This window comes from Grammomys surdaster, unplaced genomic scaffold (assembly GCF_004785775.1).
Source record: "Grammomys surdaster isolate TR1022 unplaced genomic scaffold, NIH_TR_1.0 67, whole genome shotgun sequence".
NCBI lineage: Eukaryota > Metazoa > Chordata > Mammalia > Rodentia > Muridae > Grammomys > Grammomys surdaster.
Genome location: NW_021604569.1, coordinates 3,820,158 through 3,824,275, shown reverse-complemented (window position 1 = coordinate 3,824,275; position 4,118 = coordinate 3,820,158). Strand labels below are relative to the sequence as shown.

The window sequence follows — 4,118 nt, the reverse complement described above, 5'->3', positions numbered from 1 at the left end:
TTTTCATGAAAGTTCACATTTCATACATATGGTCTTTTCCTTCAGATAAGTAATTTTTGACATCTTGTTTTTAAAAACAAACAATGGTGAATCACTCCAGAGGTTGGAGAATTGATATTGAAGCCTATACCCTCCCTCAGCTACACAGAAAGATCTTGTCTCCTAAAAAAAAAAAAAGAAAGAAAGAAAACAGAAAACAAAACAAAATGCTCCTGCCAAGATCTTAAGATATTTCTATGGCTTACTACTTTACCGTTCTATTTCTACTCTCCCATTAAGGTGAAATATTAATATATATTAATAAAATATTACCTACTAACCTCACAGACTTTTCATTTCCAGTTTTCATAGAACGAGTATTTGAATTAAAAAAAAGTACACTCAACTAGAGCAAACTGAGCCCACAAATACCATCAGTCCTGGTGTTGCACAACAAGTTCTCAAATAGATAGCATTTGCTAACTGAGAGACAGAGCCTGTTCCCTAACAGAGCGATATCCTAGATTACTTAAAACATAAATTGATGACTCTGGGTGTATGTCCGATCACAACAGGTCAGGTTGTAGATAGTGGAAGCAAACTTCACTAACGCTTCTCCCACTAAAAACGGTCTAATAGAACAGAAGAATGTAATCATATTCACAGAGACAAAGGCCGACAACAATAATATTACCAAAAAGTAGAGGAAACCATTGTTAATTGAGTAGCCATGGCAGAAAAGTGAATCCATACCTCTACTTTATGACCTAAACAAAGAGTGTTTCCAGTGGAATTTAAAAGTTACTGGATGGAGAGGTTAATAGAAAATATTTTATTAATATATATACATATTAATATTTTAGCTTAATAGGGGCATCTAACTAGGACAGATAAAAGAATAAAACAGGAGAACAAGCTCAATTAAGTCTCTGGGTAAAATAGATCAGAATTATTCTTAGAACTTTCCTGTAAATTTTATATTGCTTTTTAAAAAATCAGTAATATTTTAACATAAACACATGGCTTGATGTGTAATATATATAATATGAGACAGTATATTAAAGCTAATAAAGTGTGTTATTCATACTATAAAACTTGAATCTCAGGCAGAAATGAATGAACTTTAAAATATTTGTATTACAATAAAGAAAGTAAATTTGCCATAAAATACTGCATTTGATAAAATAATAATGTTCCTATTTTCCATTAAATTGGCTAGCTGTTCTTTACATTATCTTCATGTTAAATAAGAGAAAATTCACCCTGGTCTCCTTACTTCAATAGTCTACATTAGTTTCAACTCGGAAGATGGAATCTCCTTGAAGACAGCTAATTCCATGGATGGAATAGGAAAACTTAAGATGTGACTAGAAGTTTTAAGTTTAGTCTATAAAAGCAGCAGTACAGTAGATCCTCTGGTATTGCCTGAGATAGAAAATAGGCTCATGAAGTTTTCCTTGTAGCAGATGACCAAGCAATAGATGTAGAAAGTGGGCAGAGTGAGAAAGCCATCAGTCTCAACCTGCAAAACAACTAGTTCAGGCCAAAGTCATCAATATACTCTAGGGGCCAGTGGTTTTAAGTAGACCGAGGGACAAGATATTGAAATGCTTTCAAAGCTAGAGAAGCTCTGGGGCCCTTGGTCACCGAGCTGTATGATGTGCAAGCTTTCACGCTCAGGAGCCATTCTCCTTTCTAATCTGAATTGACCTGTGGGGGCAACCTGTGTAGCCCATGTCTTCTCAGTCAGACATTTTATTCCAAACTGCCGAAGACATGAGGATGTGGGGATCAGTTTTCACAGTGTGTGTGTGTGTGTGTGTGTGTGTGTGTGTGTGTGCAATTCCTTACATAGTGTAGCCATTAGCTACAGTGATCTGTTCAACCAGTCATGTTCCCATGCTCATTAGAAAAATGAAGACAGGATTATGGTATCAAGCATCTTGTAGATGAAGATATTAATCCAGTGCAAACGTGTCTGATCTGTGAGGACATTGTCACCAGTGGGGCCAGTGTTTTGGAAACTGTTGTAGTTATTCATAAGGAGGACCTGAAGGTGACTGATGTTACAGAGGTGAGGACACGCTTCAGGCTCACGGGATTCATTGTCACTCAGGGTGCACAGCGTCCAAAATGCTGGAGATTCTCAAGCAGCATGGGGGGTGGGGATGGAGCTGAGGTGGTCGGGAGAGTGAAAAGGTTCATTGTTTCATTCAGGAGGATCTTTTCCTGGTCACAAATCATAAGGATTTTTCCCTCCAGAGAAGAAAGTGTTCAAGGATCTCGGCTTTGGTGCAGGAGCAGAGGCTGCCCGGAATCTACCCAGTTCCCTCAAAACTTCTCAAGCTTATGCAGAAGAAGACCAGTCTGTATTTGTCGGCTGATGTTTTAGAAAGCAGAAAGCTGCTGTAGCTAGCAGATGTCTTGAGACCCAGCATCTGCATGCTCAAAACTTATGTCAATATTCTGAATGATTGTACTCTGGATGTGATGGAGGAATTGACAACCCTGGCAAAATGCCTTGAGTTCTTAGTATTTGAAGACAGGAAATTTGCTGCTATACAAAATACAGTTTGAAAAAAATAAAAAAACTAGCATCAAGGTGGCATCTTCAAAACACCTTCCTGGGCAGATCTAGAAAATGCCCATGTGGTGTCAGGCTCAGGATTTGTGAAAGGATTGCAGGAAGTGGCATCAGGCATGCCTCATTGCAGAAACGAATCCTGCTGGCTCCTTAGTTACTGCAAAATACACCAAGCAGGGGTTGGAGTGGCTGAGGATCATGGTGAATTTGTGATTGGCTTTAGTTTCGTCTCCAAGTATGCATAACAGAGTTTCTTCCCTTGACTCCAGGAGTTCAATTAGAAATAGGAGGGAGATCTTTGGCCAACAGTATGGTTCTTAAGAACTGATTGGAAAACAAGTCTCTGACACCATCATTGTAGGCCCTGGGATACTTGCAGCAGCTAACTGACTGGAAGCAGCTGAGATGTACCAAGTGGGCTTTCAAATTAATATGAAGACAAAGAAGATGAGTAGTGTCCCAAAAGTCACTGGATGCAAAGCAAAGGTGCCCTATAGTGCTCAGAGTCCTGAACAGGGAAAGTGAGAGACAGACTGTGCAGCTGTCATGATGTCATGGTCTTTAACTTATAATCACTGCATTTGTATGAACTCTTTAAGAACACACACACACAAACACACACACACACACACACACACACACACACACACACACACACACACACGAACCATTCCCTTCAAATAGAGAAAACTGGCTCAGCTTTTACTATTTCAAAGGCTTTTTTTTTTTTGCCTCATCCACATGACTGTGGTCAGATCATGGTCTAACCAAACCCTTACAAGGGATAGGGTGTCCATTGTCCATACACCCTCTGTCTACACCATTCAGCACTCTTCTATTGTGGGATTTGGCAGAAATTGAGTTTTCTTGTCCTTTTTGCACCTTCTTTTTATATTTGTCTATCTTTTAAAACATCCTTCATTGGAGTAGGTCCATCTCCTTCAGTATAAAAGAAAGAAGAACAATTTTCTTCCACATTTAATATATTTTATCTATCTTACTTGAGCATGCTGGTGAGCTGTCAATCAATGAAGTCATCTTTCTTAAAATAAACTATACCTGGAAATTAGTAACTAAAGACATCATTTCACTTTAACAATTGTTAAGTGTTTTGATTTATAATACATGAGAACTTGAAATCATTTTGAAATTATTGAAGCATGTAGTGTTGCAGAATAGTTGATCACATTGTGAACCCTGAGACTGTGAACTGGAAAACTTGTTTCTCATTCTGGTGTGACTCAACCCCATCACATACCTTTAACCCACGAGCTGTCTGTAAATGAGAGCTAAGTAAAGTAAGCTCTGTTTTTGTTGTTGTTATTTCATGGAGTGGGAAGGTCAGCTGAGTGCTTTCTCTGACTTTCTGAGCTAGCTGAGTGCTTTCTCTGACTTTCTGAGCTAGCAGCTTTCACCACTGTGTCTGGCTTTTGAGACTTCATTTGATAAATCAAACGTTTGAGATTTTGTTTTAAGAACAACAATGTAGCATCTAAGTGATGTTAAACTTTGTGTATAAAAGGCAGAGAATATTCTCTGTGACAGATCATAATCA

At 38.3% G+C, this 4,118-nt stretch overlaps 1 pseudogene; it reads left to right on the top strand.

Annotated features, from left to right (window-relative positions):
• The first annotated feature begins 1,815 nt into the window (after window positions 1-1,815).
• Window positions 1,816-3,088, top strand: LOC114630503 (annotated as a pseudogene).
• Window positions 3,089-4,118: the final 1,030 nt, after the last annotated feature.